The sequence below is a fragment of the Mesoplodon mirus genome, assembly GCF_964341445.2.
Source record: "Mesoplodon mirus genome assembly, chromosome: 20".
NCBI classification, from domain to species: Eukaryota; Metazoa; Chordata; class Mammalia; order Artiodactyla; family Ziphiidae; genus Mesoplodon; species Mesoplodon mirus.
The window spans coordinates 25333018-25346132 of NC_138996.1; positions in this window are offsets into that span (position 1 = coordinate 25333018).

The window sequence follows — 13115 nt, forward strand, 5'->3', positions numbered from 1 at the left end:
GTTTTTTTGTTATTGAGCTGCATGAGCTGCTTATAAATTTTGGAGATTAATCCTTTGTCAGTTGCTTCATTTGCAAATATTTTCTCCCATTCTGAGGGTTGTCTTTTGGTCTTGTTTATGGTTTCCTTTGCTGTGCAAAAGCTTTTAAGTTTCATTAGGTCCCATGTGTTTATTTTTGTCTTTATTTCCATTTCTCTAGGAGGTGGGTCAAAAAGGATCTTGCTGTGATTTATGTCATAGAGTGTTCTGCCTATGTGTTCCTCTAAGAGTTTGATAGTGTCTGGCCTTACATTTAGGTCCTTAATCCATTTTGAGCTTATTTTTGTGTATGGTGTTAGGGAGTGATCTAATCTCATACTTTTACATGTCCCTATCCAGTTTTCCCAGCACCACTTATTGAAGAGACTGTCCTTTCTCCACTGTACATTCCTGCCTCCTTTATCAAAGATAAGGTGACCATATGTCCATGGGTTTAACTCTGGGCTTTCTATCCTGTTCCATTGATCTATCTTTCTGTTTTTGTGCCAGTACCATACTGTCTTGATTACTGTAGCTTTGTAGTATAGTCTGAAGTCAGGGAGCCTGATTCCTCCAGCTCCATTTTTCGTTCTCAAGATTGCTTTGGCTATTCGGGGTCTTTTGTGTTTCCATACAAATTGTGAAATTTTTTGTTCTAGTTCTGTGAAAAATGCCAGTGGTAGTTTGATAGGGATTGCATTGAATCTGTAGATTGCTTTGGGTAGTAGAGTCATTTTCACAATGTTGATTCTTCCAATCCAAGAACATGGTATATCTCTCCATCTATTTGTATCATCTTTAATTTCTTTCATCAGTGTCTTATAATTTTCTGCATACAGGTCTTTTGTCTCCTTAGGTAGGTTTATTCCTAGATATTTTATTCTTTTTGTTGCAATGGTAAATGGGAGTGTTTCCTTGATTTCACTTTCAGATTTTTCATCATTAGTATATAGGAATGCCAGAGATTTCTGTGCATTAATTTTGTATCCTGCAACTTAACCAAATTCATTGATTAACTCTAGTAGTTTTCTGGTAGCATCTTTAGGATTCTCTATGTATAGTATCATGTCATCTGCAAACAGTGACAGCTTTACTTCTTCTTTTCCGATTTGGATTCCTTTTATTTCCTTTTCTTCTCTGATTGCTGTGGCTAAAACTTCCAAAACTAGGTTGAATAAGAGTGGTGAGAGTGGGCAACCTTGTCTTGTTCCTGATCTTAGTGGAAATGGTTTCAGTTTTTCACCATTGAGGACGATGCTGGCTGTGGGTTTGTCATATATGGCCTTTATTATGTTGAGGAAAGTTCCCTCTATGCCTACTTTCTGCAGGGTTTTTATCATAAATGGGTGTTGAATTTTGTCAAAAGCTTTCTCTGCATCTATTGAGATGATCATATGGTTTTTCTCCTTCAATTTGTTAATATGGTGTATCACGTTGATTGATTTGCGTATATTGAAGAATCCTTGCATTCCTGGAATAAACCCCACTTGATCATAGTGTATGATCCTTTTAATGTGCTGTTGGATTCTGTTTGCTAGTATTTTGTTGAGGATTTTTGCATCTATGTTCATCAGTGATATTGGCCTGTAGTTTTCTTTCTTTGTGACATCCTTGTCTGGTTTTGGTATCAAGGTGATGGTGGCCTCGTAGAATGAGTTTGGGAGTGTTCCTCCCTCTGCTATATTTTGGAAGAGTTTCAGAAGGATAGGTGTTAGCTCTTCTCTAAATGCTTGATAGAATTCGCCTGTGAAGCCATCTGGTCCTGGGCTTTTGTTTGTTGGAAGATTTTTTATCAGAGTTTCAATTTCAGTGCTTGTGATTGTTCTGTTCATATTTTCTATTTCTTCCTGATTCAGTCTTGGCAGGTTGTGCATTTCTAAGAATTTGTCCATTTCTTCCAGGTTGTCCATTTTATTGGCATAGAGTTGCTTATAGTAATCTCTCATGATCTTTTGTATTTCTGCAGTGTCAGTTGTTACTTCTCCTTTTTCATTTCTAATTCTATTGATTTGAGTCTTCTCCCTTTTTTTCTTGATGAGTCTGGCTAATGGTTTATCAATTTTGTTTATCTTCTCAAAGAACCAGCTTTTAGTTTTATTGATCTTTGCTATCGTTTCCTTCATTTCTTTTTCATTTATTTCTGATCTGATTTTTATGATTTCTTTCCTTCTGCTAACTTTGGGATGTTTTTGTTCTTCTTTCTCTAATTGCTTTAGGTGCAAGGTTAGGTTGTTTATTCGAGATGTTTCCTGTTTCTTAAGGTGGGATTGTATTGCTATAAACTTCCCTCTTAGAACTGCTTTTGCTGCATCCCATAGGTTTTGGGTCGTCGTGTCTCCATTGTCATTTGTTTCTAGGTATTTTTTAATTTCCTCTTTGATTTCTTCAGTGACCACTTCGTTATTAAGTAGAGTATTGTTTATCCTCCATGTGTTTGTATTTTTTACAGCTCTTTTCCTGTAATTGATATCTAGTCTCATAGCATGCTGGTCGGAAAAGATACTTGATACAATTTCAATTTTCTTAAATTTACCAAGGCTTGATTTGTGACCCAAGATATGATCTATCCTGGAGAATGTTCCATGAGCACTTGAGAAAAATGTGTATTCTGTTGTTTTTGGATGGAATGTCCTATAAATATCAATTAAGTCCATCTTGTTTAATGTATCATTTAAAGCTTGTGTTTCCTTATTTATTTTCATTTTGGATGATCTGTCCATTGGTGAAAGTGGGGTGTTAAAGTCCCCTACTATGAGTGTGTTACTGTCGATTTCTCCTTTTATGGCTGTTAGTATTTGCCTTATGTATTGAGGTGCTCCTGTGTTTGGTGCATAAATATTTACAATTGTTATATCTTCTTCTTGGATCGATCCCTTGATCATTATGTAGTGTCCTTCTTTGTCTCTTCTAGTAGTCTTTACTTTAAAGTCTATTTTGTCTGATATGAGAATTGCTACTCCAGCTTTCTTTTGATTTCCATTTGCATGGAATATCTTTTTCCATCCCCTTACTTTCAGTCTGTATGTGTCTCTAGGTCTGAAGTGGGTCTCTTGTAGACAGCATATATATGGGTCTTGTTTTTGTATCCATTCAGCCAATCTGTGTCTTTTGGTGGGAGCATTTAGTCCATTTACATTTAAGGTAATTATTGATATGTATGTTCCTGTTCCCATTTTCTTAATTGTTTTGGGTTCGTTATTGTAGGTCTTTTACTTCTGTTGTGTTTCTTGCCTAGAGAAGTTCCTTTAGCATTTGTTGTAAAGCTGGTTTGGTGGTGCTGAACTCTCTCAGCTTTTGCTTGTCTGTAAACGTTTTAATTTCTCCATCAAATCTGAATGAGATCCTTGCTGGGTAGAGTAATCTTGGTTGCAGGTTTTTCTCCTTCATCACTTTAATTATGTCCTGCCACTCCCTTCTGGCTTGTAGAGTTTCTGCTGAGAGATCAGCTGTTATCCTGATGGGGATTCCCTTGTGTGTTATTTGTTGTTTTTGCCTTGCTGCTTTTAATATGATTTCTTTGTGTTTAATTTTTGACAGTTTGATTAATATGTGTCTTGGCGTATTTCTCCTTGGATTTATTCTGTATGGGACTCTCTGTGCCTCCTGGACTTGATTAACTATTTCCTTTCCCATATTAGGGAAGTTTTCAACTATAATCTCTTCAAATATTTTCTCAGTCCCTTTCTTTTTCTCTTCTTCTTCTGGAACCCCTATAATTCGAATGTTGGTGCGTTTAATGTTGTCCCAGAGGTCTCTGAGACTGTCCTCTGTTCGTTTCATTCTTTTTTCTTTATTTTGCTCTGCAGCAGTTATTTCCACTATTTTATCTTCCACCTCACTTATCCGTTCTTCTGCCTCAGTTATTCTGCTATTGATCCCATCTAGAGTATTTTTTATTTCATGTATTGTGTTTTTAATCGATGCTTGATTCATCTTTAGTTCTTCTAGGTCCTTGTTAACTGTTTCTTGCATTTTGTCTATTCTATTTCCAAGATTTTGGATCTGGGAAATAGAATCTTGGATCATCTTTACCATCATTATTCTGAATTCTTTTTCAGGTAGACTGCCTATTACCTCTTCATTTGTTAGATCTGGTGGGTTTTTATCTTGCTCCTTCTCCTGCTGTGTGTTTTTCTGTCTTCTCATTTTGCTTATGTTACTGTGTTTGGGGTCTCCTTTTTGCAGGCTGCAGGTTCATAGTTCCCGTTGTTTTTGGTGTTTGTCCCCCGTGGCTAAGGTTGGTTTAGTGGGTTGTGTAGGCTTCCTGGTGGAGGGGACTAGTGCCTGTGTTCTGGTGGATGAGGCTGGATCTTGTCTTTCTGGTGGGCAGGTCCACGTCTGGTGGTGTGTTTTGAGGTGTCTGCAGACTTTTTATGAGTTTAGGCCACCTCTCTGCTAATGGGTGGCGTTGTGTTCCTGTCTTACTAGTTGTTTGGCTTAGGGTGTCCAGCACTGTAGCTTGCTGGTCGTTGAGTGAAGCTGGGTGCTGGTGTTGAGATGGAGATCTCTGGAAGATTTTTGCCGTTTGATATTATGTGGAGCTGGGAGGTCTCTTGTGGACCAGTGTCCTGAAGTTGGCTCTCCCACCTCAGAGGCACAGCACTAACTCCGGGCTCCTCAATTTGGGATGATGTGTTGTCTATTCATGTATTCCACAGATGCAGGGTACAACAAGTTGATTGTGGAGCTTTAATCCACTGCTTCTGAGGCTGCTGGGAGAGGTTTCCCTTTCTCTTCTTTGTTCTCACAGCTCCTGGGTCTCAGCTTTGGATTTGGCCCCGCCTCTGCGTGTAGGTCGCCGGAGGGCGTCTGTTCTTCGCTCAGGCAGGACAGGGTTAAAGGAGCAGCCTCTTCGGGGACTCTGGCTCACTCAGGCCGGGAGGGAGGGAGGGGCACGGAGTGCGGGGCGAGCCTGCAGCGGCAAAGGTCGGCGTGACGTTGCACCAGCCCGAGGCGCGCCGTGCGTTCTCCCAGGGAAGCCGCCCCTGGATCCCGGGACCCCGGCAGTGGTGGGCTGCACAGGCTCCCGGAAGGGCGGTGTGGGCAGTGACCTGCGCTCGCACACAGGCTTCTTGGCGGCGGCAGCAGCAGCCCCAGCGTCCCACGCCCGTCTCTGGGCTCCGCGCTTTCAGTCGCGACTCGCGCCCGTCTGTGGAGCCCTTTTAATCAGCGCTCTTAATCCCCTCTCCTCGCGCACCAGGAAACCAAGAGGGAAGAAAAAGTCTCTTGCCTCTTCGGCAGCTCCAGAGTTTTCCCGGACTCCCTCCCGGCTAGCTGTGGCACATTAGCCCCCTTCAGGCTGAGTTCTCGCCGCCAGCCCCAGTCCTCTCCCTGCGCTCTGACCGAAGCCCGAGCCTCAGCTTCCAGCGCTGCGCGCCCCGGCGGGCGAGCAGACAAGCCTCTCGGGCTGGTGAGTGCCGCTCGGCACTGATCCTCTGTGTGGGGATCTCTCCGCTTTGCCCTACCCAGGTATGTGGGGAGTTTCTTGCCTTTTGGGAGGTCTGGGGTCTTCTGCCAGCGTTCAGTAGGTGTTCTGTAGGAGTTGTTCCACGTATAGCTGTATTTCTGGTGTATCCGTGGGGAGGAAGGTGATCTCCGCGTCTTACTCTTCCGCCATCTTACCCGGAAGTCCGTAATTAAGCTTTAGAAAGAAACTGTGTATCTGAGTTTTGCCTGAAATAAACTGAAATTAATATTATCATGAACTTGCATGTACACATGCATATGGATGTCTTATAATAAATTCCACATTCAAAACTTATTTTCTTTCTCCACAAAAACAGCATGTTGTGCAATTTGCCTAATTATTCATTATCCCTATTACAACTTCCTTCTCAGCAAATAGCCAGATTAGTTCCCAGTCTCCCTTTGGTTGAGAAAGGAAAGCATATGACTGAATTCTGACAAATAGAGCAATTTAAAACACTTTCAAATCTCTGTGTGTTTTCTTGGCTTCTGAACCTCTGAATGTTCTTCTGAATTGGTATTTTTGTCAGAAATCTCTGTAAGGGCATGGAACAATAAAATAGCCATGCTTGAATATTTTTTTATGTCCAGAATATATGTGCTCTGTAATGAAAAAATACAGTGTGTTTTTAAATAAATTAACAATGAATTATATGTACAGTAAATATATGTTCTAGCTTGCCCAGAACTTAGCAAGTTGACACATTTTTCTCTGGCATAAGTTTTTTTTTTAATTTTTATTGGGGTATAGTTGATTTACAATATTGTGTTTCAGGTGTACAGCTAAGTGAATCATTTATATATATATACATATATCCACTCTTTTTTTTAGATTCTTTCCCCATATAGGCCATTACAGAGTATTGAGTAGAGTTCCCTGTGCTATACAGTAGGTTCTTATTAGTTATCTATTTTATATATAGTAGTATGTGTATGTCAATCCCAGTCTCCCAATTTATCCCTCCCCCCCTTATCCCTAGTAATCATAAATTTGTTTTCTACATATGTGACTCTACTTCTGTTTTGTAACTAAGTTCATTTGTACCCTTTTTTAGATTCCACATGTAAGCAATATCATATATTTGTCTTTCTGTGTCTGACTTACTTCACTCAGTATGACAATCTCTGTGTCCATCCAGGTTATGGGATAATTATTTAATATGGCTCCCTTTCACTCTCAACCTATTGTCCTAGGTTGCAATGATCTAGTTCTTGTCCTGTCTTTCCTATGTAAACCACTCCTCAGGATAAGCTCATAGATGATGAGTGTTGGTTCTCTTCATGGACGTATTCTCACTAGTAAGTGAAGAAGAATTGACAAAATGAGATGATTACCACTTTCAACACCCACTAATGCAGTAATGGATTTAGGCGGGCGGTCATCAATGGCTGCTGACACACATCAGAGAGCCACCAGATGAGCTCCCAGCACTTAGAAATCTTTCTTGCAAAAACATCAAACCCAAATCTGATTAAGCCTCCAGATTTAAATAACAATGTTCAGGAAACACAGGGACAGAGGACACAGTAAGTGACATTGCTGGAAGAAATTCTGCAAAACCCAGTGGGTAGAAAATTCTACAAGACAAAAAAATTAATCTTTTGAAAAAAAATCACAAAGAGAAAGAAAAAATGAGTAGGGAAACCTAAAGATCAAAAAAGACTTCAGAAAAATATCGACCAGTTGCAACATATGGATTTGATCTAGATCCTGATTCAAATAAATAAACTTAAATAAATATGATGTACATAAAAAAAGTCTGGATATTTAATTATATTAAAGAAGACTCTTAATTTTAGTTACATGCTGAAATATTTACAGATGAAATGATACAAAGTTGGGAATATGTTTCATAGTAATCCAGGGGGAAGGAGAACTGAGAGGTGGTATGGATGAAATAAGATTGGCTATAGTTTGATAATTGCTGAAGCTGGGTGGTAGATACAACCGTTTTATTATATTATTCTATTTTGTCTGTGTTTCAATTTCTACAAATAGAAACTTTTTTTATAAAAAGGGATGTATGTGTGTTTCTTCCCCTACTGGGTCTCCACTATCCTGCCTTTCAAGAGACACTTCCTTGTTATCAATTATCACATGTCATAAAGGATCAGAGGGACCACTTCTTTGGGCCCTTCAGCCCCACTGCTTTGGTTTCAGTTTCAGACACCAGCCAGGCCTTCACATCCTTTCGGTGAAGATTCTAGAATGAGAAACATGAACTTCTTATCCCCTGTGAAAGTAAGAGGATATAAATTATAAATGAGCAAATAACTGGTAAGGAATAGAAAAAAATAGAACAGCTCAACTCAAAGTGGATAAACATAGCTGTAGGTGCACGCCTTTAGTTGGAGAAATGAACAAAATGCAATAGACTCAAAATAGGAGCCAGAATATGTGACATCTAAATAATAAAAACACCATCTAGTGGCTCAAGACTAAAATCTAACATTTACTAGATGACCTTTGACAAGTCTTTGAACAACTTTTGAGTCTCACTGTTTATTTGTAAAATAAGAAATTAGAAATCCTGTGTGATAAACTTGTATGAGCATTGAATAATGTATGTGAAAATACCTGGCATATGGTAGGAGGGATCATTTTGAATTTTATGGGCTACTGAGTACAAGTACAAAAAGGTATTTATTAATGTAATACATACACTCAGTTATTCTACCAATATTTATCAAGTACCTACCACAAGCTAGGCATTCTTCTTAGTGCTGAGGATACAGCAGTGAACAAAACAGAAAAATGCCTGCCTTCATAAAGCTTAAATTCTAGCAATAATAACTCATATATAATACATGGTTAATATAGTTTTCAGTATATATTTATTAAATTAAGTTGCTTTAAAACTTAAGCTGGGGCCTCCCTGGTGGCGCACTGGTTGAGAGTCCGCCTGCCGATGCAGGGGATACGGGTTCGTGCCCCGGTCTGGGAGGATCCCATATGCCGCGGAGCGGCTGGGCCCGTGAGCCATGGCCGCTGGGCCTGCGCATCCGGAGCCTGTGCTCCGCAACGGGAGAAGCCACAACAGTGAGAGGCCCGCATACCGCAAAAAGAAAAAAAAAAAAAACTTAAGCTGTTGTCTGAGCAGTTGCACACTCACACACTCTAAGAATGAACCTTCACTCACATCTTTCTGTCATGAGTAGAGATTAATAGTGAAATTCAGGTTAATTTAAGAACCACTTCACTCATCAGTATTCTCTGAGGGTGAGAGTAGCGGTCGATGTGTTTCCTAAGAACTTGGCAATGTACTTCCAGCACTTCCTGAGCCAAACTGAGGCAGGTGGTTACAATCTGCAGCAGTTTTACTTAACTACTTTCCTCCATTTTGCAAGCTTTGCTTTCTCAAGTTCAATGACACTGTACCTGAGAACTCATCAGTATGCAAAGACACGTGCAACTCTGACTCCTACAGTAAACATAAATCCCTCTTAAAAAAAAAAAAAGAACGCCACAAGAAGACAGCACTTTCCTCTGTAGAATTTGTCACTCATCATTTCAAGGGTTGTGTTTTTCTGGGGGTAAAGCTTGTTTTGTTTCATTTTTAAATTTGTCATGGATCCAAATGGTGAAGACGCACAGGTGTGAGGATTTCAATGGCAGTGATTGACCTGCCCACCCACAATGAATTCTAACTAGAAAATTAAGGCTGTTGCCAGCGTTTGCCAGCTTGATTGCTCCATCCAACATTAATTCATGAGCTCTGAGGTACTTAGCATGCCACAAGGAGATCCTCCCCATTTTTCTCTAAAACCTACTGGGAAATCTTATTATACCCATGACTAAAAATAACATACCCAGACCAGGCAATGTAATTGAAGTGATTTATTTTAATTGTTTGAAAAATAGTTAGAGAGTTTCAGTACATCCCAGTCATCATGATCCACTTGGCATTAACGTTCTGTAGTACCTCGGCCCCTCTTTTTGACCAGTTAGGAAACAATGTTCAATTAGGGTAGTGTTTCCACAATCGCTGGATTGCAATAATTTCCTAAAATAATTTTGACTTACCTCAAATCCACACAATCTTAATTTCCATAATAGGGATTTGGGAATTTGTAATTTCACAGTTACTGAGGAGGCAGGTAAAACACCAGCTTAGAGGATATAGGGCTGAAGATCACAAATAAACTACAGACATACGAACATACCATGCAAGGAATCCAAACTGGCCACACCATGAGACACTGGATTATGATGGTGAAAGCAAATCAGCATTTCTGATTTCAAAGTGCTTACAATCAAGTATGGTGAATAGAGTGGGGCATAGTAAGTATAGTCTTAAGATAGAAAGAAAATTACAGCTGACATTTGGGAAATGGCTGGTGAAGGAGTGAGATAAACTGTAGATGACAAGTCAATAGTTGAGATTATAATATGTGTTGAATCCCAATCTTGATGACTTGATATTTAAAATATGATAAACCATAAAGGCTGTTCTCCCATTTCCAAGAAAAAAGAATGTGAAAAATGAAAACTTACTTAAGGCAGGATTATACAAGTTGTACACAGAATAGTTGTATCTGAGGTAATAGCTGAGTAACTTTTCCAAACATAATTCTGCTATTCTCAAAAGCATTGACTTACCGTTTGGAACCCCAAGAGGAATTATATAAATAGAATTATTTGAGATTCCAAGAGAGAATATATACATAAAATTGTTCATCCTCACATAGTCCTTTCATATTTTTCATTTCTAATTTTCTCCTTGTCTTTTTGTATTAGTGATTTCTTTATCTACCTAACAAGTGGATATTCATGTAAAGCTGAATTTACTTAATATTAGAAAAATATTTTTAAAAATTCCAACTTTGTTCTCCAGATATTTTATTTGCACAGATGAAAGCTCTTTCTCAAAATTTAACATACATATATCGGTGATTTATGAATTAATTAAAAAAAAACTTTTTAGTGAATGACACATGGTCAGAGAGTAACAGGCACTTGCATATCCTTTAAATGACAACTAAATGTGAAAAACTACTAGTTTCTTTAAAGAAGAAAAGTTTAATATCCACAGTACGTATCCGTCTCATCCCCTATGGCCCTGCATTTCACAAGAACTGCTCTTGAACTTCTACATGTGGTTCATCTCTAAAAGGGAAGGCTTTGGGGAATCAATATTCATGGATTTTTCTACAGTATTTACTAGCATTAATAAATGCAATATAAAATAATCATTTTCATAGAATTTTCTTTAGTTTCTTTAGAAACAAAAACATTTCACATAAAACCGGTCAGTGGTATGTTATCTGAATTCAGAAGCACAAGGAAAGAAAAATCCATAAATAAAGACTTCAGAAGTAGGGATGAATAAGTTTTTCCAGTTTTATTGAGATATAATTGACATGTAATTTTGTGTAAGTTTAAGGTGTACAACTGGTTCATTTGAAATATTTACATAATGCAAAATGATTACCATAATTGTATTAGCTAACACCTCCATCCCATCATATATTTACCATCTTTTTATGAGTGATGAGAACATTTAAGATTTACTCTCTTACTTGGCAACTTTCAGCATGTAATACAGTATTATTAGCTATAATTATCATGTCATATATTAGATACTCAGAACATGTTAATCTTATAACTGGATGTTTGTACTCTTTGACCAATATCTCCCCATTTCCCCCACCACTCAGCCCATAGTAACCACACCATTGTACTCTTTATCTGAGTCAAACTTCTGTAGTTTTCGCATATAAGTGATATCATACAGTATTTTTTTTCTGTCTGCCTTATTTTACTTAGGATGATGTCCTCAAATTTCATTCACAAGACAGAATTTCCTTCTTTCTCGTGGAAGAATAATAATTATATCTATCTATACATTTTTTTATCCATTCATCCATTGATGGACACTTAGGTTGCTTCCATAACTTGACTATTGTGAATAATGCTGCAATGAACATGGGGGTGCAGATCCTGTTCTCATTTCCTTTGGATATACACCCAGAAGTGACTGGGTCATATGGTAGTTTTATTTTTAATTTTTTGGACCCTCTATATTGTTTTCCAAAGTGGCTGCATCAATTTTCATTGCCATCAACAGTGTGCAATGGTTCCCTTTTCTCCAGACCCTCACCAAATACTTGTTATATCTTGTCTTTTGATGATAAACATTCTAACAGGTGTAAGCTGATACTTCATAGTGGTTTGATTTGCATTTCTGATGGTTAGTGATGGCAAGCACCTTTTTCATGTATCTGTTGGCCGTTTGTATGTTTTCTTTATAAAAATGTCTATTCAGTTCCTCTGCTTATTTTTAACATTGGGTTGCTTGTTTTTTTGTTTTTGCTACTGAGTTGTATGAGTTCTTTATACATTTTGGATATTAACCCCTGATCTGATACATGGTTTGCAAATATTTTCCCCCATTCCATAGATTGCCTTTTCATTTTGTTGATTGTTTCTTTTGCTGTGCAGAAGCTTCTAAGTTTGATATAATCCCACATTTTTATTTTTGCATTTGTTGCTTGTGCTTTTGTCATATCCAGGAAATTGCTTCCAAGACAAATGTCAAGGAACTTTTTCTTTATATTTTATTCTAGGAGTTTTATGGTTCAGGTCTTTAATCCATTTGAGTTTATTTTTTAGAGTGGTGTAAGATAGGGGTCCAATTTCATTCTTCTACATATGATTATCCAGTTTTCCCAGTACCATATACTAAAGAGACTGTCCTTTCCCCAATGAGTATTCTTGACTCCCTTGTCAAATATTAGTTGACTGTATATTCCAGAATTTATTTCTGGGCTCTTGATTCTATTCCACTGGTCTATGTCTATTTTTATGACAACTATATTGTTTTGATTACTATAGCTTTGTAGTATAGCTTGAAATCAGAAAGTGTGATACCTCTGGCTTTGTTCTTCTTTCTCAGAGTTACTTTGGCTATTCAGGGTCTTTTGTGGCTCCAAATAAATTTTACAGATTGTTCATTCTATTTGTGTAAAGAATGGCATTTAATTTTCATAGGGATTGCAGTGAATTTATAGGTAGTTTGGTGTAATATGGATATTTTAACAATATTAACTCTTCTGATCATGAGCACAAAATACCTTTTCATTTGTTTCTTCAGTTACTTTCATCAAAGTCTGTACTTTTCAGCATATGCATCCTTTGCCTTCTTGGTTAAATTTATTCCTAAGTGTTTTATTTTCTTTGATGCTATTGTGAGTAAGATTTTTTTCTTTATCTTTAAAAATGTTTGTTGTTAATATATAGAAACACAACTGTTTTCTGTATGTTGATTTTGTAGCCTGCAACTTTACTAAATTTGTTGATTAGTTCTAGCAGTTTTTTGGTGGAGTCTTTAGGATTATATGTATAATATACATATATAATATATATAATATATATGATATATATATATATATTTGGCAAACAAAGATAATTTTACTTCTCTCTTATTTGGATGCTTTTATTTCTTTTTCTTGCTTGATTGCTCTCGCTAGGACTGACAGTACTACTATGTTGAATAGGAGAAGTGAAAATAGGCAGCCTTGTCTTGTTCCTGATCTTAGAGGAAAAGCACTCACCCTTTCACCATTGAGTATGATGGTAGCTGTGAACTTGTTATGTATGGCTTTATTATGTTGAGATATGTTCCTTCTAT